The sequence below is a fragment of the Struthio camelus genome, chromosome 22, assembly GCF_040807025.1.
Source record: "Struthio camelus isolate bStrCam1 chromosome 22, bStrCam1.hap1, whole genome shotgun sequence".
Classification (NCBI taxonomy): domain Eukaryota; kingdom Metazoa; phylum Chordata; class Aves; order Struthioniformes; family Struthionidae; genus Struthio; species Struthio camelus.
In genome coordinates, this window is record NC_090963.1 from 7,589,926 (window position 1) to 7,613,742 (window position 23,817).

At 42.8% G+C, this 23,817-nt stretch overlaps 2 long non-coding RNA genes across 2 annotated transcripts in view; both read right to left on the bottom strand.

The window, feature by feature from the left end:
* Positions 1-12,177, bottom strand: part of LOC138061887 (uncharacterized) — a 49,065-nt gene extending 36,888 nt beyond the window's left edge. Inside the window, exon 1 of the long non-coding RNA XR_011135885.1 lies at positions 12,065-12,177. This is a non-coding gene — a long non-coding RNA (uncharacterized lncRNA). The remainder of the gene's footprint in view (positions 1-12,064) is intronic.
* Positions 12,178-13,043: 866 nt separating this feature from the next.
* Positions 13,044-18,720, bottom strand: LOC138061886 (uncharacterized). The gene is made up of 3 exons (XR_011135874.1): positions 18,666-18,720; positions 17,678-17,788; positions 13,044-13,165 (listed from the first exon to the last, which is right to left on the bottom strand). It is a non-coding gene; the product is annotated as an uncharacterized lncRNA (long non-coding RNA).
* Positions 18,721-23,817: the final 5,097 nt, after the last annotated feature.

Here is a 23,817-nt window from a genome sequence, read left to right on the forward strand (position 1 = left end):
CAGGTAAACGAGCTGCAGACAGGGAACACAACTAATTTAATAGCATGAATTATTTACAGATACATTCAGGAAAGCCATCTTGCTACACAGCAGTCCCAGCAGCAGGGATTATTAATTTATAACTCAACTGCAGCTACATTAAACAGAATGACACTTCCATAAAACCTTAACTGTGGAGGCACACAGAAAACACTGCCTAGCCCATCCAGAGTGTACAACCGGGTTCCCTAACAAAGCTTCAACCATCAACCAAAGATCAATTACTTCTCTCAAGTAATGAAATAACGTCCACTAGCTTCCTCATCCCGCGCCCAGATTTGCCGACTTGTCTGCTGCACCCACACCAAGCAACGCCTCCTAACGTAGGATTCAGCTCTTCATTAACTTCCAAAAGAGCATCAAATTCCTTACTTTAAGAATAGCGATGTCAACAAACCTCTCTCCCCCTGTGAGTAAAACCCTTGAAAAGAGAACAGGGAATCCCCTGCTCCTGCAATCGCCCAGCTGGGCCCTGCTCAGCAGAGATCTGATCAGAAACAGAGGAAAAGAGACACACCTAAGGGAAAACATGGAGAAGCATTTAGTGGCAGAGACAGGCTAGGAATATTTGAGATCTGACGAGGAACCACAGAACATACGGGGAGAGCGAGGGAACTGCAAACAGCTGAGCAGAGAGTCAAGGACAAGGAAATGAGGCACGGAGCACAGCCAGAGAAGGAACCTCAGATGGGAAGTCACTAGTATGGGGAATTCAGGCAGGAGGAGCAAAGGAAACCAGGGAGTTAGACAGCTCTAATGCCCTCTGGAAGAGGAAATGTAGATGTTAAATCTGCTGGGAGAAACTTGGACAGCAACAAGGAGTTTCAAGACTGGAAATAGCTACAGAGCCGGAGGCAAGGTAGAGACAGGACTGAGCACGGAACCGGGAGAGGCTCTCTGTGCTTCACAGCACAACCTCGCAGCTTTAGCCACAGTCTTTTAAAGTTATATATTTACAACGACAGTGACCTGCGTCACGTTGTGCAATCCCAAGCCATAGGTTTAGAGACCTTGTTTCTTAGCTTAGCTCCCGGCCAGAGACTTTGTATTCATAAGTCCCGCTTGTGTGTATTCTACCATCTGCAAAGAAATCCAAGCTGCTACTCTCTATGCAGGCATTTTCCCAGCATGCTATTTATCCTGATAAACATGCTAATAGCCAGAGTGCCTGCATCTTCACATGTCTTACTCGCCCAATAGATGGCTGATGCAGCAAATTAATCTTCATACAGTAGGAACTCGATTCCCGTTAATGACTAGAAACCTTTCATAATGCACTGTGATCAGCCTGGAATAATTTCATAAAGCAAAATCTCATGGCAGAGCTGGCTCTGCTGTTAACCCTTTCCTAAAAAAAAAATCAAAGGACTGGAAAGGGCAGGTTGACCTGGAATTCTCTGACCTTCTCAGCAATTTTGAGGGCAGCTGTTTTCAGAGGAGAGGTGTTTGGTACTTCCTGAATGAACAGAAAGCATCTCCTATTGGGACCAGGAAAGGCACCCAAAGGCACTTCAGCCCTACTGAATAGTGAAGAGAAGGCACATGATCATCCCAGTAAAGCAGCCCTTCTTGTCTTGCACAGATACAGTTCTGGCACTGTCCAGAAACCTGCATTTGACCTACTTCGCAATTACTTTGTGGCACTGTATAAATCACTGGCTAGCGACAGAGCTTGGGTCAATCCTTCTAAACCCCAAGCCCCCCTTGGACTGAAGGAGCATCTCACTATGCCAGCACCCTGCAGCCTCCCCAGCCCTTCTCCTTGCAGCAAAGGCAAGCAGGGAGCCCCTTCACTCCTTGTTCTGAATTAGCACCTATCATGTTTTAACCACATGTGAGTGGAAGGGGAAAGTAGAAGTGGAGAGGAAACATGCACATATTTGGATTTAACCTAATCCCAAGGTTCTGCCTCATGTAGGGGCAGGGCTCCTCCCAGTGTTAAACAAATAGCAACTTCCTTCAGGATCTAAAGTCATTTCCCCTAGCGCACAGAGGAGGATTTATTCTTACTGCTTGGGTCGGGTGTGTAATGAACCAGAGGTGTTTGCATTTTCTAATGCTACCTGTGACTGGAGGCAGGGAACACGCTGCTAACTGCAAATACTGCAAAAGCAGAAAGGTTAATGATCTCAGCAGGCTGTGTCAGGGATTTCAGCAGTACGAAAGAAGCCTCATACTGAATTCAGAAAGGAAAAGAAGAGATGACTGTTTCTGAGTATCTGGAGTAAGACAAGGGGACAGAGAGACACAGGAGACATACTGCAGAGACAGAGCCTTTGAAAGGTGCTGCCCCTTTTGGCACCAGAGAAAAAAACCCTCAAGACACTTTACTGACAATTATGCCAAGACACAAGCAAGGATCTACTCTGTCACTCAGTATCTTCATTAGGAATGATTCACTGCCCAGGGTGAACCACTTACTCCAGGCTCCAGCTCCCTTCCCCCCCCCCCAAAAGGGGCTGGGGCACCAAAAGCAAGCAGGCCAGGTGCACTCAGTAGGGCCAGCTGCAGGTGATACCTCATTAGGCCAGGCATTTATTTGTTTCTGTAGCACCTGAAGAGCCACTTCTAATTAATATTTTTTGTGCTATCACACAAGTGATAGCCTAGTCAGAGGTTGAGAAAGAGGTCAGAGAGCTTAGCAGAAGCATGGGACTCAGAGCAGGAATACCACTATGGGTTCCCCTAGAGAGCTGTTTTGAGGCCTTAATCACATCATCTGACTGCTCTATTCTTCAGTTTCTCCACCTTTAATCCATGTGAAATACTTCAAGACACGCTGAAGAGTAATTAGACATAAGTAATACTATCACTGCATGCTGTGACTGAGGCATACTCCAAGGAATTTATAGTCTACTAGCTAGGGGACAGGGGCAAAAGGGGCTTTGGGGCAAGCAAGTTAGTATCGTTAACAAGTATCATGAGCATGGAGCACAGAGTATAGCTGTTTCAGATTTCCACGTACTGCATGTTTTAATGCAAGGAGCAGGAATCACTTAGCAAACCAAAAAGCACCTATGAACACAGCATGCAGTTTTTTACTCTCTGATGCTAATGCAAAAGTCATTCAGACTAACAGACAGTATAACCAGGCTCTAAAACACAGCAGACAATTCTGAGCAACTACTACAGCTGCATAATCTACTCGTTATCTGCACCACAGTACAGGGCATGGACAAATCCTGCCTCTAGAAGGGCATCATCACTGGGTATCTCAAGAACAAAATAAGCACACCTCAGGAAGAAGCCACTTTTTTTTTTTTTTTCTGTAGACTGCCACAAGCACAGCATACAAACTCCTTCCACATTTCCTTACCTCCTTTTGCATCCGTGGCTGCTGTTCTTTTCCTTGACGAAGCAGGACAGAAGAAGGCACTAAACTCTCCTTCAGAAGTGCACCAAAAACTCAAAGCAGCAAGCTGAGTGGCAGAGAAGTCAAGGAGCAAGAGCACATCACATACAACAGCAGATTTCATTGCCACAGAGCTCCAGCCCAGCTAAAGCTGCTTTCTTCTCATCAGCACAGCCAGGAAAACATACTCAGAAACCCTCTGCTCTCAAATTTGCCATACTTTTCATCAAAGAAAAACAACAAAAAATAACCCAACACTCCCTGTACCTTCTCCTCTAACCCCTATTCCCTCAATAGCAATCAGCAGCCTAAGAGATTCCTGCTGAGTGCTTGAGAGGGGTAACAAGGTCCACCTGCCAACAAAGCCACAGTGCTCCTACTTTCCTCTTACTGGCCTGTCTGTACTGCTGGGGAGTTAGAGCTGAAATCCTTCAGAAATAATTCAGTGGGATTTTTGATAAATTATGAAAATATCAATCTAATTCCTAGCATCTCAAAGAGGGGTGAGCTTTCACATATTCCCTGTTTGTCTACAAAAATATGTGTTGAGAAGTCAACTTTTTCTCTTTTTTTCTCCTAACTTTTTTCCCTCGGCAGAGGGGCAGGGGAGGAAATGAAGCTGTACTACTTTTAAGTTCTTGTTCAAAGTGTAATGAAAACTTGGGAATTTTTTTTTTCACTTAGGAAAAAGGCAATTCTCTTCTCTTTCAGGGAAAAAAATGGTTTCATTAAAAAAAATAAAAAGATAAAAGGGTACTCTTCAGTGAGAAGCTGGATTCTCTTCTTGAATTTTACTGAGTTGCAACCCCAGCCACAAACATATTTTCTCTCTTATTCTCCCCAGAGCCTACACTTCCAACAGAAAAGTTTCCTGATGACACTTTTCAGTCACCAGCAGTACTACAGAAGTACCAACATGTTGTATCGCATGAGGGACTAACTCATTTTTCTCTTTTCCTCTGACATATGTCATCTAATAGTTTACGCACTTAGAGCTGATGCTCTGTTAGGAATAAGAAAAAAAATCTTTCTGGCATATAATCTGCATTTCTGATTTACAGCCACACTTTCAAGACTCAGCCGTGGTCAAAACTCAGCTGTGGTTTCCTGCCTTATTCAGCAAAGGACGCTGAACTGTGATCCTGCCTATTGTGATCCCTGCAGTTTTGCCAAAGAGGAATTTGACTTGGGGAATTAATTTAACATCTTTACTATTCTTACAGTAGCTATGCAGACAGTAACTACTACCTGGAGAAGTAGCTATGCAGAAGGTAGTTATGACCTGGAAAAGTTTGTAGTGTAGACAGATGCCAGGAGAAGTTAAGCAAACCATTCACCATCACGTGACATTAACAGATTATTTACGTCAAGCTCATGCCAATACAACCAAGTCAGATGGTCTCGGGACTACTGGATTTGCATGCGGCAGAATACTTTACTGCATTCATCTGCCCTGGAAACAAAGAGCAGTAGGAGCGTTTATGCAAGACAAGAAAGATGAGAAAGGGCAGGTTCAATACTAGGAAGTGGCTAATGCATCAGTTTCTGAGCTGCAGTGGGTGTGCTGGCTGTTCCTGCTTGTCTCCAGCTGTGAAGTAGCTTAGAATAAATCCCTAAAACTGCATTTCCATGCACACTCTTGCAGTAGTAGCCACAGAGGTAGCATGTGATTGGCAAGAGCAGGGGAGGTAAAGCTGAATGTTAATAAGCGGGACTGGGAAACAATCTCTATCTGCAATCTTCAGATCTAGTTCGTTACATCTTTTGCTTAATGTAAGGTCCTTACTTGACGTGGTTGGGCTCAAAGCCATTTTACAAGAGAGTTCAGTCACTAGCATTGCATGTATAAATATAACATCAACATGCTCCACCCAAGACAGAAACCTCTTTCCATTTTGAGCTGTGCCAGAAGAGAAGGAGAGAGTTCCTGCCCCAAAGCATTTATTTACAATGCGAACAGGTTGCAACTCAGGGAAAAAGGTGTTCTGCAGAGGCTTGCAGTGTGTCAGCACAGGAGTCAGATGGACATAAGAATATTGTCTGCCCGTTCGATTGCTAAGTAGAGTTTGAAGAGTTTGGCAGGGATGTTAATATTACATTGCAGTCTTTGCTCTTTCTAGCTCTCAGAACTGCACGGCTGCAAGGTGAGCCGTCTTTAAAATGGAGAAGGTAACTAAGAACCACCAGCTTCTGGAAGATACAGAGCAGTAGCTCCCACTGACTTGGTCAAACTGTAAGAGTTATGTGAGAGCTTAGGGGCCGAGCATCTGACACCATCAAAATCCAAAGCCCGTGGATTTTTGAAATAGTTTGATTTACCTTATTAAAGACAAAGGTCCAAGTTGCATTTCCAAATCCCTTTGGTCTCAGTTTTCCTTACTATGAATTCTTTTGAATATGTCCCTATGCCAGGAGACTTGTGGATGTCAAATTCCAAGTCCATGCTGCACTAATTTTCAGACACCCAATGAATATTTGCTGAAAGGTCCAACAGACCTCCATCCTGGTATATCTGAGGATCCTAAGTACTGGCAAACTGCCCCAGATTTCTGTTTTACTCACTTTGCTGGTGAAACACAAAACGCACCTCTCTTTTGCCACTGAATCACCACACATGCTTAGGTTTAAAAACTAACACAAAAGAGTTTCCGTAAATTTGCAAGTTCAGAACTTCCTTCAGAGCCACGCCCCTGAGCATTAAAGAGTGGGGCACCTGTAACTTTTTTATCAGTAATTTCCTTATCCATTTGGTCTGTGAGTGTGGAGCTGACAGCATGATAGAAATGCTTATCTCCCTCACTAGTGACTGAAGTTCTCCCAGCAGCTCATTACCATCTCTCCCAGTTGTCTGCCTCACATCAAAGGGGTTTCCTGAGGCTTTGACAACAATCCACCTGTTTCCAGGAGAAAGCTGTTACAAGCTTTCTCATATGAAATTATTTAAGGGAGCTGAAATAGGATTTTCTCACAGGTGGAAAAGGCAGAAACTCCAGTTTTGCATCCCACCATGCACAGCAGATGATACCTACAGTCAATGGGAAAGAGAATGCACTGCCCTCCTCCTCCTCCTAAGTCAGGACCAGCGTGAAAAGACTCAAGTCCTTTGACTCCTCCAACTAGCTAGGAGTCTTCTAGATGCATTTTCAGCCCCTCACAAATATAGGTTACATGGAAGACACTTGAGCACAGAGGAAACTTAAGGAACTCATGTACATCTGCGAAGGTGTGCACAAGTTGACACTTTCGGCCTAGAGAACAGGCTCTCAAAAGGTGTTCCAGTGTGTGCATCCGGATGGTGATGGAGACAGACTGTCGACACTTCAGTGAGAGGTGAGACTGCAATGTGTGTAAACATATGGGAGCTCTAATCCTGCTTGTAAAGACACTAGTCTGCTACTGGTGTGAAACTATGGCAGTCCATGCTTTGCTCTGGACTGATCAGACAACTACCTATCCAGGGTCTTGAATGAGCTAGAAATACGTGCTGCTGCAACATCACAACACATCCTGAGAAAGCTGGATATGCCCTCCTCATCTTCACACACAGAAATGGCAATCCCTCCTTTGACTGTAAATTTGACAGAACCTTACAGAACAGCTTAACACAGGGAAGGCTGATTGCCAGACCCAAACTGCTTGCAAAACAGTACAAAGTGGGAACGTGTGCAGACCTGTCTGCACTCTGATGAGTTTTCATCATTGCTATTCATCTTTGTGTCTAATGTGCCCCTTGGAATAGTCACTCTGGTGTACTGGCTATGGAGCAGAGAGAAAACATGTACAAGCATGTGTGCATGACAGAGTGTGTGTGCATGCACAAGCAGATCTGAACGTGTTCGTACCCCAAACAGCATGGCAACAGGAAACTATGCCCTTCACACTGTGTATTAATGGTCATTCCACACAGCATGCTGCTATACAAAACCCAGGGGGGCTGCACATAGCATCTGTCTAACTCCTAGTGAATGTTGCTTCAGGCAGCTGTTCAAGGGAGATAATTAAAGATGGTCTCCAAATCCATAAATCAAAGAGAAAAGGACCTTGAAAAGGGGGACAAAAAGAAGAAAAAAAGGACTTTAAAAATATGCCCTGTGCTGTAATAATACCCAGATAGATCCTTTCCAGACACAACTGTGTTTCGGAAACAGCATGCTAAGACTCTGCAAGTTACCTGGAAATCCAAGTGGGGAGGGAGGCTTTTAATCTCTGGGTGTTTGTGTGGCTTTGAGTGCTTTGCTTTGCTGTTGAATCATAGCCCTTCTTTCCTGCATGGCCTGCCAGGGAAAAAGCAGACGACTGCTCCCCAAGGAAAAGCTGTCGAGCTGAGGGGACGTGACTGGCTATGAAAAAATACCAAGGGAGAGAGCGGCAGGGAGATTTTTTGTCACAGTCCAGATACACAAGGAAAAAGCTTAACCAACAACAATGTTCCGGTAATGCCTACTTTACAAGTATTAGCATTTTATCAGCATCAGTAAAGTCACAGAATAGACTCGAGAGGAAGACAGTGCATTTTACAGCAGAGGAGAAACTGAGGCACAAGATAGTGAAGGTCAATATACGGGGAAGCGTTTGCCCCACAGCGTTCATAAGTGGGTGCTTCCCTGTTAGGAGGCAGCACCGTGTTAGCTCCTAAGTGGCATCTTTCTGGCTGCAGCACAGCTCTGTGGCCTTTCTGCTACTTTACAACCCCATGCACCAACTGCTTGGTGGATCATGGCTCAGACCAATGAACCGCATCAGGCAGCTGACGCCTCAAAGCAAGGGGAGTCCCTGTATTCCCAAGAATCTCAGATTAAATGTGGGTGGCCCAGAGTCCAAGGGGTGCTAGAATTAATCACCTCTAAACAGAGGAGGAATAGATCTGTCTTGCTTTGAGTACTCAGGTATGTCAGGTACCTCAGGCACTTTTGCAAGCTTTAGACCAAATGAGCTCCCAAAGTCAGTCAGAGCTCCTTCGGGCACAGATTTTCAGAATTTCGCTCTCTAGCAGCTGCTCTGGTCACCCCGCAGTGCAAGTGGGGCAAGTGAGAGAAAGGTCCTTGCAGTCCTCAGCAATGGGTATGAGGCTCTGGAGAGCAGTTAGTGAAACTGATTGACCCAGGAGCGTGCTCTACCAGAAGGTTTTGAGAACACTGCTTCTAAGTATGACGTTCTTATTCACATTTTTTTCCCAAGACCTCTTAACCTGCTCTCTCACAGTGCAGAGCTGCGGAGCTTTTTGTTAACTATTTCCTACTCTGTTTTCCCATGGAAAATAGAGAGTTGCATGTTCCAGCTCCCATGAGATCACAGACGTACCTCTGGTCCAACAATCCTACTGGCCCTTAACAAACGAGGCCAGAAAAAAAATGAGCGAGATGCAAAATAGGGATTTCAAGCCCATCTGCTCAAGTTCATTCTGAACAGAAAAGCGACATACAATCTCAGCCAAAAAAAAGATTTTTAGGAAGCATTGGGGGAAAAGATGTTAAGGCTAAAAAAATTCATAGGTGTTTAGATAGGTCCACGCTGAGGTATACTGTAACACAAAAGGGCAAAAACAGGCATTAACACTGTATATTACTGGAATACTTTTGGCAAGTATCATATATTGTGATTTAACGCATTCGATCATCTTTTTCCCTAAGTGCCAGCCCTAGAAAGACAGAGCTCTCCATTTACAGCTAAAGGAGTTAGTCCTTCCTCTCATGAACAAAGATCTTGCCTTTTTTGGTTCTGAAAATAATGGATTCTTTTTGAAGACTGCAGTGTTTCTATGCACTTACCTGTTAAAATCATTGCCCATGGTTTCAAAGGTTTGGGTCAGGGTCTCTGCTGCGACACTAGTACCTGTCCTTTCTAAAGCCTAATCTAGTTTCCCCCGGAAGCTTCTGCTGGATCTCATATAGCATCTGACCCATTAGGAAGACATTTGACAGCATCTGAACTCCTAGAAGCAGGATGCTCAGCGCCTAAAGAAGGGGTGAGGGGGTTCAGAAGCAGGAAGCCTGTTTTGCCTTCTCAGCAAAGCCATTCATTTGAGCATCTTTGCATCTCAGCCTCCCAATCTCTAAAACACATGTGAATGCATCTAACTGCTTGCCCAAAGATGGTGGCAATGGGAAATTCAAACGTAAGTAATGTTTGCAAACTGCTATGTGATTCTTTTTTTTTGCGGATATCTATTCAAGGCTTCATTATTCCGTTTTAGGCTAAAATCAGCTCTCTTTTTAGTAGTTCCAGCCCAACAACATTTGCCCTATGCCCTATAAAGCATAGAGGGTGGCAGAGGTTCATGTTCCAAGAACGAGAACAAAAGCAGAAAAGATGCCAAGTTCTGAGCAGCTGCAGGTTAGATGAGGCCATTTTAAAAATAAAAGATCCTGCTCTACTGTGCATCAGGCAGAGTGGAGCGTGGGCCTTTTCTGGGGATAGATTCTGTGGAGTCTATCTGGAATCAAAGCAGAATTTTTAATGAAACAGAAGTGCAGCACTCTAAATTTAGATGCACTGCTAACGCTTTTAAAATTTAAGTGCATCTATAGCCATGGGGTGTCTGAAATTTCATTCACAGTGCTTGTTCCCAGCAGGCCAAATCTGAATTCCACTGAAGCCCGTGGCAAAACTGCCATTGATTTCAATGGGCCTAGTGCTTGACTCACTTTTTCTTTCCCTCCCCCTCTTTGGTTGCCCATTTACTAGATTGCTATGTAAGCCTACTTGAGATAGTATGCACTTGTTGATACTTGTAATTCCATTTTCTGCTTTAGCCTTTCTGGCAGGAAAGAAGAAAGGTTAGAGCTTGCATAGTAGCTGGGGTAGCTGGTTGAGTGAGACAGCAAAATACACAGCAGGCCAAATAGTGTAAATCCAAAGGAGATCTCCATCTTTTCAATGTCAGAGCTGTTAGTCGAATACTCTTTGTTTGCCTTGCAAGACAGGCTTCTCGATTGCACTCCAGCTACATTTACATCAGATGTGCCATATATCACACCTAATCATAATACAGACTGGAACTGCGATTTGTCTGGTAAACCTCTTTCTGCTTATAATATGCTGAGCTCTGTGGGATGTGAATGAATGAGACCTGTGAATTGAAGGTAGTAGTGCAATCCGTGGCATGGTTATACATGAGGGTTGCTCATATCAAACCCATACAACAATTTACTCCTTATTCAACAAAATACTTGATTTATAGAAGTTTCACCTGAAAAGAACCCTCCCACTCTAAAATCAAGCACATGGACAAGCTTTCCAGTGCCAAAGGATGATCAAAGAGGATTGTCTGAATGGATGCTATGGGATCAAGAGTTGCAACTCCCCCACGATAAGCCTATCAGATTCAAAAGGGAATAAAGCTCACACTTTTTCATGGGATAAATTGTGTTTGGATATCTGTCATTTATTCTCCATTCCAATTAAGCACATAATGTGATAGGCAGGGAACAAAAACTGGTATAGGCTCTTCCATATAGAATCAAGAGAGGTACATTTCTTTCAGTGTTAAGAAACTATGACCGCACCTGTTCTGCCAAAAGCAACTCATGACACTTTTTAAGACTGCAGCAGCTGGACATAGCCAACAGATAACAATGGAGATTAGTCCCCAGATGCAATACAACAGCCCACTTTAAAACAGCATGCATGTGGGGATGAACCCAAACTTTTCCAAAGACCAGCAGTAAGTGGATTCAGTGTTTTTTCTGGGGCTCACCTCTAGCTAAAAGAGAAATATGGCTGCAAGGGACAGCATTAAGTACACCATTAACCAGGAGTTGGTTGATGGTGTACTCTGGGACAGACAGAGTGGCTGAGCTTAGCCCAGGTAAACTCCCTCTCCTTCCTAAGGTCAAGAGACTCACACTCATGCATTAATAAAACATAAACCAAACCCCTGTCAATCACTGCCTGACTTATCTGTTAGAGACGCCTCCTTCTGCCAACAGCCTAGTTCTATTTTTATTGAGCAAATGCTTTCACACCTCAGCTTCCACGTGTATGTGCCCACTTCATGTGTTGTTCACACCTAGTTTACTCTTAGCACCTCTCAAAGACCTTACAGATAGGTGTGAAAGGATTCCTCCTTTGGACAGCCATGTGCTCTGATAGGAAAGGGGAAACAAATGGGAACCAGAGTTGCTGTCAGCACGTATGGCTATGGAGGGGGACGGGAGACGCCCCATTTGTTCTGGCTTGATTTTACAAGCAGCAAGGGAATGTATCTTCACCTCAGTCCTTTGCAATTGCAGTCTAGCTTCTCCCTTCCCCCTTTTGAAATAGTTTGGAGTTAAAGCCATTTAAGAAGGGCATCCTCTCAGCCAGAGGCTGCATCTTTTGTATTTAGTTCATCCAAGCTGTAACTTTCCAGTAATTTTCTGCATTCTACTACAGTGGGAGCACAACCTTCCAGCAAGGGGTCAATGTGGCCAGCCACTAATACGTGAACAACTGTCCTAGGAACTGAGTTTAAGGCTCACAGTCCCAAACTAGCAATTTAATTTCTGAACCATCTTTCCTGCATTGCCAAATGTACTGCAGATTCACTGTGTAAATCACTAGGAGCACAGAGGGCCACACTGGGTCAGGTCATCCTAACGTCTTTAGGCCTCGCAGGACACAACTTGGTATCGCTCCTATCCTGCAACAGTTGCTATGACTTTAGTCAGCTCTGTTCAAAGGGCGGCTACTTACCCAAACGTGGTCTTGGAAATATTCCTAAAGCACCCATCTGAATGACAATTAGGTATGAAATATGAATCCTCTTGATGTCAGTTTAGAGTCTTTCCAGTAACTTCCTCCTTTGTCTTTGGATCACACACTATTTAGAGAGAGAGGATGACATATTTAATTGGGACAGAAATAAATGTCTATGCTAAATATAATCCTGACTTTAAAGAATGATCCTAGTATTTAAAACCTATCAGTTTTCCCCTTCCACCCTGGTTATTAATAGCACAGGTGTAAAATAAATCAGACACTTTTCCTGGGATGAGCCGTGCCAGTGGAGGGGTGGCCAACCTGTACCCTGTATGTTGTGCTCTTGAAGGGTATCTGGATGCCTGCAGATCAGAACGTTGCGTACAAATGTTTTGCTGAGTCCAGTCTGGCTGGGACTTACCACTTCTAAGAATAAACACTTCCTAAAATAAACCTCCACTTTCCTAATTTTCTATTTATCTACTTTCTTTTTTGTGTTTTGTGCAGAATGAATACTCAAAAAGATGACTTCTATTTGGCATTATTAGGCTAGAGGCCACCCAGCACACAAGATTACCTATAGTAAAGTTCACTTACTAAAATTACTTATACAAGAATAAAACATTGCTGAGGTCAGTCTCTGTTTCACAATCACTTTACAAAGTCTGTAACCTGGAAGACGTTAAACGGACTGTTGTTAGATTAGTAAATGGAGAGAAGAATGATTTAGTGAAAAGCAAAGTATGCAGCAAATCCCCTTTGATTCTGAGAAAACAATAGCCTGATATTGTAAAGGAAATACAAATTCATCCTTGTAACAATCAGTAGGCTATACAAGAAACGAGTCACTGAATTGGTTTGGTTTAGGGAGAGGCTGCTTCTGTCAAGTCAGAACTAAACCAGGAAAAATTTAAAACATCTTTTCAGCTAAAAGACAAACAAAAAACCCCCAGCGAGACCACAGAATACTTGCTGGTAGTTGAGGGACAACTGGCAGGTTAAGGTCCTCTTTGCTTTCAGTACTGAAGTTCAACGGGATAAAGTGTTTTCCTCATTGTTTCTTCAAGTTGGACATCTCTGCATCCCTCAATCTTCCTGCAAAGAATAAGAAGATTGGGACAAAAGGCATGAGAAATTGTTAAGACTACTGTTTCCTGAACTCCACTTCCCATTATCCCTAAGGGAATGTTACAAGTAGGGTACCAATCCTCTACCTCATAACAAATAAGGCAATCTTGGCTGCTAATTCTTCTGTCCTCTTCCATGGAGAGCAGGACCAAAATTTGTAGATGTGACTGACTGGTGGTCATTTTGGAAATCCAATCTGACACACCTCAGATGAGCCTGATTTTCATAAGGCTTCAGAGCAGTTCTCTCCTAGTTCACTAGACCACGAATCTCACTCATAGTTATTGAAACCACTTTGCATTCAGATTCTACTCTCCCTCATGCAGAGCAACATCAGCTAAAGTGTTCTCGTCTTATTTTTCCTTTTCCTACAATTCTGTTCTTTCATATTAGCTGTAATGGGTGTGGGGGGAAACCCTCTTTGAAATGTAATATTTCACTGAATGTTTCCAACTAGGCTACATTTTTCATGGTCTTTATTTGGATCAATCATGCTAAAGAGCTGATGTTGCATTATTTAAGCTTTGACAGGCATAGAATTAAGATGCAGGTTTATTCACTTACAGAAAATGTCAGACTAGAATTAGATGATCATTTCAGGGACTGAACCTGCCTACCAAGACAGCTTTTTTTTTTAAAGTAGCAAACGTCAACATTTTTCTGTATTTTTTTCCCTGGGTTCTAATGGCAAGAGAATGGCATTTATTAGAACCTGTAGTGAGTTCCTGGAAAAATCATCCTGTTCTTTTCTCCTGTGCAAACAACCTATAACTGCAAATTCAATACCGAAATGGGCTATATCAGCCTTGGTACTAACATAATAGAAAGCACCCTAGATAGTATATACTCACATATGAATTTAAAGGACTTATGCCTTAGGACAAATCAGGTTGTCGACTGTAGACTACGGCCTTGTCTAGCTTCAGACAGTTCTATAAAGTTATGCTGATTTACAACAGCCTGGACATTTCCTCCTGCAACTTAAATTTTCCACATACAAAGCATGGTGCTGTTAAAGCTCAGTTATCAAAAGACCAGACTTCAATGCCACAGACTCCGACAACAGCATTATTTCATGCTGGGGGTCCAGGCTGCCAATGAAACCTTCCTCCTGTTGGTACACTCACCCTGGGTCAGGGAGTCCAGGGCACATATTGGGCCATATCCTCAAATATAGTTTAAACACCTCAGTAATTAATAAAACAACTACCTCATGGCCCTGCAGTGCACTGAGTCTCCACTTAGCTGGAATAAATACTTGGGTGTTGAAATTTTCATTACTTTATGAGTTGCATATCCGATTCTTAAGGTGGTCAAGAAGGATAAGAGACCTCAGCGAGTAGGTGCTGCAATGGGAAATGATAACAGTTATCCAGGGGTCCCATCACTTCATTCTGAGCTGCTTCTGAGTGATCTGTCACTGCAGGCTCCTAATTACCCACTTCCTCCAAACAACCAGGGATCCGTGTCAACCAGCAGCCCCAGCCTACAGTACGACACGAGGCCCCCTTCGCCAGCCACTGTGCCACACTGCCCAAAGGTAGTGCTGCACACCGGGACATGTAGTCTGATGGGGGAAATGTTGTCTCTATGGGGGAACAGGGTCAAAAGACCACAGTCTAAGCAAGCACTGCTGATGCGTTTTTGAGGCAGTGATTCACTTGCCCAATTTCTTTTCTATTTGCCTCCTCCAAAGCCCTCACCCTTCCCCTCCATGAAGCTTTTGGCAACTTTGGGAGTAAAATTCTCAGTAAAAATTCCATATGAGAAAATTTGCCAGATGAACATGACATTCAAATCTAATATATTCCCACAAAAAGAAAGCTTAGGTCGTACTGAAACCGCCCTTTCCAAATAAAAACTGTTTAATGGAAAAAAGTTCTGCTTTCTCTTCTCCTTAAGATGCCTTTTTAAAGGAGCCATGTGCCCTGGTAAGGAGCGGGTTAATAAGCAGCTGTACAAATTCTTCTCCTCCATAGCTGAGTTATCCCACAATCAAGGCAACAACCTGCTTTTCAGCATGGATTTTATCTTCCTACTCAAGAGGTCACAGATTGGAGCCTTGTTTTAATGAGCTGTGTCCTGTGAATTTCACAGTCACTTCAAGTCTAATAAGGGAACCCACAGGGGTAGTGTTTTCAATTTGAGCCTCTTTCCTGGAGAGTTTGTACCATACATCACATGCAGCAGTTCACAGCTGGTGAAAAAGAAAAGAATTAGCTTGTATTCCCTATATAGGGATTTTATAAGTCAATATTTATGAAGACTGGGGGTCCTTTTCATTTGAAAGGCCAAACAGTTTGTTTTACTATGCATGGGATATATTACATTAATTTAGTGAACAACTGCTTCAAATAACTAATTTGGTGATGGTGTTGAAAAGCCACGAACACCACAGAAAAATTAGGATCAACTAAGAACCCTTAATGCTTTTGCTAACCAAGCCTTGCGCATACAAATTAAACATAATTGCAGTCCCTGTTTTCTCCCCCATCAGGACTAAGGGATACTTTACAACTGAAATGACACCTAAATGTCATATTTTAATTTCAAATTCACTCTATAAAAGCACAGCCTGATTATTTTTCTTCTTTTTAGAGAAGGGTTATGAGAAATGAGCAAATCTAGGCTTTACTTAAATGTGTATAGATGAATACAGCCATTAGCTGAAGATCATTGCAAAGCACTACTCCTTGAACATTCATTAATTCTTCCAAAATTTTGATATTCCCTTGTACATAGAGTAGCAAATACTATTGCTCATCAGATAATAACAGTGTCCCATGAGAAATGGGAAAGAGAAAATTAAATCTCTCTTGACTTCCTGGAAGACTTCAACGGGGAAATGAACTATAAAGAGTGGATCTGCTTTACCGGCATGGCATGCTTTCTAATGGAATTGTTCTTTAATGGAAACAACACCAAGGCAAAAGTTATACACAAAACATGGACCCCAAAAATCACCTCGTCAGGACAACCTACAGCAAGGCAGTTGGAAAGAGAAAGGAACTCCTCTGATTTAACTTGTGTATCGGTGGATTAAGCATGTTTTTTCCTTAAATTTTTCATCTATGTCTCTCAGAAATATTCCTAACTCTGTGTCTGTTCTGGATGTTGTTATGAATAAGTGCCTTTACTTGTATTCCTGCTTAACATAGTATGAGTTAATGCAATTTTTCAGTTAAGTGAGTAACAAGGAGAGATCCCTCATCTAAGGGCGTGGCAAATCTGTTGACCATGGGCTGAGAAACCTCAAACTGTGTCTCTCCAGCACTCCCAAAAGATAACCACGTGCTCCCCTTTTTTGCACAAATCAGAAGGAGCTCTGGCCACACAAGAAGTAGAAGATACAGAAGGCTCTTCCAGTGATCACTGGAAACGTTCTGGTGTGCCACAAGATACTGAGGAACACACTTAGGCCCTGAAGATCAGCAGAGACTGACTCATTTCCATGTACCTACCCTATAACTGCCATCAGCTCAAGGAGACAGTGTTAACCTCAAATTCAGCTTTAATTTTCCATTTCCTACTGTAAAATCTTAAGATTTCAGGGGAAAAAAAAGCTCACGTGTTTCTGGAACGAAAGTTTCTATTGCTTAGAGAGCAGAAGAACACAGTGTGGAAAAGGAAGAGAAACAGCTTTACCTACTCTGCAGTTAATAACAAATAAACGTCAAATGGTACAAGAAAAACTGATGTGGTAACATAGAGGATAGCATCCTTGAGAGACTTAGAGCAATGAAAAGGTTGGGACAGCCATAAATAAAGCCTGAAATAGATAAGAACTAGGGAGGGAGGGAGGAAAGCTCATCAGAAGAGTACAACTGCTCAGGCAGTTTAATCAATATATGTTTTAGGTAAATGAAGCAATTATCATTTTAGGTACAGAAACCATCCTGAACACCCCCCCACCATGTCAACCATCAAAACAAGGCATAAGCCAATCACATTCCTTGCACAGCTTGCACTGTGCAGGGAAGCAGCTCCGTCACGGTGAGAAAGAGCAATTCCCATTTCTGTTGGGCTGCCCAATGGAATCTATTTGGGTTTTCTGGGATTCAGTTGGCAGCCCCTCACCTTTGCCATGGAAGGCGTGCTGGCCTGCAATGCTGAGGGAAAAGGCGGCGTAGGTGCGACTATGGAAATGCTGTCCGAGGTACTGAAACACAGCATCGGCGCGCGGGGCCCACACCACGATAAACACTGCCTCAGGCCCCTCTGACTACCACACGCTGTGCGAAGCGTTAGCTGGTTTTGGCTAGCGGCTCCGGCTGGTGAGAACCAGCAGAGCAAGAGTCACGACTCAAGGCTCACTTCGACTCGATGGGCAATCACTAGCAAATCACTGCATTTGAGTCTTTACAACTGTTAAATAGGCCCTTCTAAATGTTTGCATGATTACATGGTCCGACACAGGCCTGTTCACTGCTTCACTCTCCCCTCTTTGTGTCATTTACAACCTTATAGGGAGCGACATACCTTTGCTAGCAGCTTGGGTACCGAATCCCACCTGCAGCACCTAATCCCCATCTCAGGAAACCAACCAGCTTCAAATTCAGTACATGCACATGGATCTTCCTGAACTGGAGCCTAAACAGATATAACAAAACAAAGCAACTTGTGTAAGCACCACCGATTCTCACAGAATTGTAGAGGGGGTCAGTGGAAATCAGGATTGAAACGCAAATTTTCTGAATCAGAGCCCAGTGCCTTAACCATTAATTATACTGCATTCTTCAATACTGTATATAATGAAGCACAGCATCCTGTTCTAGCTGGCTACTCATTTATACCAGCTAGGACCAGTTATTCATTCAGTCCACTATTATGATTGTCTGTTATGTATACTGCAGGAGTAACTGCAAGACTCAGCCCCACTGCGCTAACCACTCTGCAGACACAACAAAGAGGCAGTCCCTGCACGCAGGAGCTTGCAATCACACTGCAAGAAGGCTGGAAGCAGATGGGTAGAGGAAACAGGCAGGGGAAGCACAGGGCAGTGAGACAACGATGATTCAATAAAATCTCACATTGTGCAATTAAATGTGAAAAAATACTGTTTTCTCTGCTATCGAAAGGTACTTGCAGTGTTGTTCCAACTGGCCCCCCAGAATCTGGGGTTCTTGGCTTTCCAACTGCTGTTTCAACCACATAGTCCGTGTCTTTATTCAGCCTGGCAGCAAAGAGAAGTATCGTTCTGGGAAGGACAAACCCCTCATGGCCTTCCTTCAAAGGTCCATCAGGCAATGACTCTCTCTGCCTGCACCTGGCATCTGTCTCTCCTCTTTCTATTCTGGGAGGAACAGAAACAGCTGAGCTCTGCTACCGTATGCGAGGGAGGCAGATGGGGCGTGAATTCAGTAGTGATTGTACTGCTCATTTGTTTGGCATGAAAATGACGGACACATGATAGAACAACCAGGAACAAACATGAGGGGGGAGAGTAGGAGTACTGAATAGTGTTTACCTTCATAAATCTTCCCGTTTCTGTGACTTTTTCTTCTCATTCAATGACAATTCTGCAAAAAACACGGAAGGTTATGGTTGCAGTCCTGATTCTCAGCAGGTATTTCATCAGACAGGCTGTCCTATTTCTATGATTTTCCGATGGAGGATTTCTTTCACTTTTGGGCAATGGGAATAGATGGGTTCAGTTTCACCGCTTAGTCAGCTGCACACAAGGATTTGTATGCACTACTGGATGTTTGGGTTAAGAAAAGCAGAAAAGGGGTAGCACTTGCTTCCTCTGCTGGATATAAACACAGATTCATGGGGCCTTTAATTAACCTTTGGCTTTCTCTGCATTTCGCTTTGAGAGCTCTAAACCCATGCAGGATTTGAGGGCTGAGGTGCTACTGAAAGAGAACACATTTTAAGATTACGTTTTAGTAACACGAACCCCAAAATGCCTTCACTTCAGCATGATAAGGTCAGTGGTTTCTCAGCCTAGCTCCTAGTGACAGGCTGTACATGCTATGAAAAATAATAATAATAATTCGAGGATTAAAATTCCCATAAGGGAAAACGTATTGAAAGAGCTACGGGTCAAAAATAAGGTACATTTGCACATAGTAAATGCAAGCTAGTGTTACTGAATTTGCACAATGTAACTGTGAAAAGCATGAAATCCCTAAAATATTCCTGCAATGGTCTCATGGTGAATGAGGAGCTTTATAAATATTTCAATTGCAAGATGAAGCTTGAAAAAATAGAAGTGTTTCCATTTTGAATCACCCTTCCTTAAATAACTTGCCCTTTTTGGTATTAAATTAGACTCAGTTACATCCAACAACCACTCTGTGTGCAGCGAGTAATGATGGGTCCTCTTGAGCTAGACCACCTCACTGGCCCTCCTGCTATTGCTTTGAATAGACTAACCACAGCTTCTCTCCGGAGATGCTGAGCTGTTGCCATCTCCTTTGGCAAACAGAACGTATTCAGATGGCTCAGCCAAGGCCATTCCCCTCCCCCTTGCCCACTGTTATTTGCAGTATTTATTAGTATTAATTTAAAGGCTCAGCTTTTTCCTGTGGAGCACTTCACCTGCCCTCACTCCGTATCACAAGCAGTAATAATGGCTCTGTATCAGACATGTGCACAGAGCTAGTCTTGTTCCAGCAGGGTTGAAGAGTTACCTAAATAGTAGCAAATAATACTGTGCTGCACTCATCATCTCATTTCTACTTGCAGCTATAGAAAAGTCTTTAGTTTTCTTTTCTGCCCCTATTTAGAGATGGACTGTGACTCAAGTAACCTGTGAATAAAAGAGCACAGCTGTACAACTTTTTTTTTTTTTTTTTTTAAACCACTTGAAGTCCTGGCTCTGATCTCAGCTAAATCAACCAAAATCCAGCATCAGTTCTGAAGAGTTATGCCTGATTTTACTGGAGTTAAGTAAAACAGGCTAAGTTTTTTTCACTCACACAGCTCATGTCAGAATGTGAATCGTGGACTACAGTGGGATCAGTTAGATTCTGTGCTCCCTGAGGCAGGCATTGCCTTTTTGCGCTATCTGGATCTGGCTTAAACAGGATGTCTAAACACTATTGTAATACAAATAACAAACTTACTTTGGCAAAATTGCAGAACGAGGCTTTACTTTAACAAGAGTGATTCCACCAGCACCAGTTATTCAACATGAGCCACCTTTTTACCCATTTACTTATGTGCAGTAAAGTCTGAAAACACAACCACCCTCTCCGTTCCCTCAAAGCACAACTATTAATGCTTAAGGGTCAAGTTCTGGTCCGCTAAGTGTTGGCAGAGTGGAGGGACGCACTAGGCTCCATTGCAGGGTCTTTCCACTTCCCTCGCATAACTGAGATCAGAATTTGGCCTTAACTTCTTTATATAACAGAGTGCCAACAGCTAGATTCTCCTATTTCTCACACCAGTCGGTCTGGGCATTCCTGGAAATGAAGTCCTGACTAGTGTCAGTGAATATATCAGAATCAGATTTTCAGTAGTTATCGCTGTCTCACTGGCCTTGAAATGGAAACTGCTGCCACTTTTATACTCGGACTGAAAGCTTGTCTAGCATCCCTGTAACTTAATTAAGCATCCTCTCCATCATCTACCAAACTGCTGCTTAATACATTCTGGCAACATGCCTCCCGTGTATCGTAGGAGATATGGCAAGGCAATGCACGGAGCTTATCATGGGCTATTAATTACTTCAGCATAAATAACATTCTCTCTTATCTCAGCTTCATGACCCATTATTTCTGATGGAAATATATTCATAATAACAAACAGAGAGAAAACAACGAGGGGGCAAATCTAAGCCTGAACATGACTGACAGCTCTTGCAATAAGTGGAAGTTAAAGCCAGGCAAACTCAAATGAAAAGTAAAGATGCATTTTTTAACAGCCAGCTTCATTAGCCCCTGCAACCAACTATCAAGAAAAGAGTTGGATTTTTCATCCTTAGATATCTTCAGATCAAAATGGGAAACATAGTTTAGTCGAAACTAATGGACCCAGTAAGCATAAGCATGGAAACTCCTATACAGGAGAAAAAAAGCATAAAAGGCATGCAGGTCAACTTGTCTATATACGAGCACTGGTAACACAGGACAAGAACAGAACTGTTAAAAGAAATGGGTCTGGAAGAAAAACTGATGCAATAAAATGACTTGACTTGCAGGCCTCCCCTCCACCCCAATCTCAAAGCTTTCAAACAAAACCAAGCAGAACAAAAAAGCTTTTACTGTAAGCAGTTCTCCCATCATGCCTCCTCTCACAGCTCATTCTCTCTCCTGCATTAGAAAGGTGTTTCCCAACTATTTTGCCACAAGGAGAAGAATGGAGAAGGAACCAAAAAAATAGAGCTTTTGTTTACTTGAAAACTCTCATTCATGATCCTAGAATGGAAACTGAAACCTGAAATTAAATTACTTTCATGACTGTGCGCTGCTGAAGGTTATGTGATGTGTTTGTGTTACGCGTGCAGGGGTTTGGCTGTTTGGTGGTGGAGCAGTACTTGAATATGTAGGTTTGCCTGTTAGACAATACCCACATTTACGTCTGCATGAAGGCACACATATTCCAGAAGAATAATATGGCTCTCAGGTGGTACTTTAATATGCAGAATTCAGGTATGCAAGTTTGTGTGTAGGTGTGTTTGTGAATAAATGCACACACTTTGTGTAAACACAATATGGATAGCTCCTGAGAGCTACTGCTGTGCGTGTGGCAGGATAGCTGGCTATTTTATGTACACGGACACTTAACACAAGTGTATACTATTGCGGATGGATACTGTTGTTGAATTCTGCTCATCATTGATACATTTGTAAGGCAGATGTAATTACGCAACATTATTGATATGTATGTTTAGCTCGTTTCCTAGGAACATTATATAAACGTGAACAGGTATTTGCACACAATACCTGCACAAGCGTGCTTACAAAGTATAAACGTTTCTTGTGGAGTACTGAATGTACAGAGGTTGATGAGTGTAGAGTATATACTAGGTATTTATGTGGGTGGATATATTTCAACTCACATATGAGCTGCAGACTAGTATTTAAACCTTCATTACAGCAGAGTGGGCCTATTATGTTTTTATTTCCACAGTTTATTGTCCTGCACATGCTTTGGGAGTGGTGGGAAAACGGATGTCATTTTCAGAGACTGTATTTCTGGAAGAGGTTCTCTCTCCGACTTTCAGAAAAGTTCAACATGCTCAATAAATTAAATCGCTCTTTGGGATGCCTTTCAGGAAAAGGGGAACATAAACATTCCTGGGGCCCTTCTGAAATGCTTTGGAAAGGGGAGGACTTGACTGCATCACCAAAAAATAGGTAACTGATTGCCACGCTACCCAACATGAAAATCTGGTTACATATCAAATAGAAGGCTCGTTTGTTACATATCAAATATAAGGCACATTCTGCTGTGGAGATACTCTTCCAGGTCCTCTCAGCTAATTAAAAAAACCACAGGAGAATGTTTTCCCCTATTTTACAGAAGTCAGGGAAGTTCTTTCCTTATTGCTTGCACTGATGCTGTTTAAAGCATCTATTCAACAAGGTACTTAGCTATATGTGCAATTTTCAAACATATAAATAGACCATGGAAGTCAACAGAGTACACAGCTGATTAAGGGCTGTACTAAAGACAGGAGAAATACCCTTCTTGTCTTAACTTCCATGCATTGTAATGGCTTTGCTGCCCTCCTGACCCTCAACCCCACCTCTCACCACACACCATTGAGCAGTTATTGCGCCAGCAATACTTGATGTGCAACAACAAAAATTCATAAAATATAGGATACGTGATTTCACAGAACTGACAGCGTTAGCAAAAAGCAGTTTTGCATAATGAAATTTCCAGGATAGTGAACAGCTGAAATCCCTTTTTGACGATTTGAAGATGGCTAGCTTCACTCTGGAGGGAAAGAGAAAAGTGCAGGTGCAACCTGGCGCCATCTTCCAAGCTCACCATCTCTAGGAAACATAGGGAACCCAGCAAGCCCTCTCTCACCTGCTGAATTGAACTGGGCAAGTCAGCTCTCTGGGCTGAGCTTATATAACCTCTCTCTGAGGGGCTGAAACTGCCTCTGCCTTGCACAGATCGGTTGCAGTTTCCTTTTCCATTACGCTCCCAGACGTCAGCTGCAGAATGAAACATTCTGAAAAACGATTCTGACGTTCTTTTCACCGAGGAAGGGCAAGAAGCGAGGGTCGGAGAAAAAGCACAAACCTTTCTAGGAAGCCTCTCCCACTTTTTCTCCTTGCTTTCTTCCCCCTTTTCTCCCCTGCTCTTCTGAGGCCTAGTATGGAAAAAGTGGAAACTGAGCAGAAAAACTAAAGACAGGCTTTTTTGAAGAATACTGTTTCTCCTCAAGGCTACAAGATGCTTTCTAGAACTGATGAGCGTTTCTAATGAAGTTACTTCATTTCAAAATGTACTGTATAAGGTAATGGTAATCCTTACGTCCTAGAGGTCAAGCTGACTGCGGGTTCTTAATACAGTGTTAAATACAACACAGGCATGTCATATTCACTTCTCCAAACCTCTTTGAAAGAAATATAACTCTCATTTATCTGCATTATAACATTAGGTCTCTAATTAAATGCCATTTCTGATCCATGTAGATACTATTCTTCTCTTTG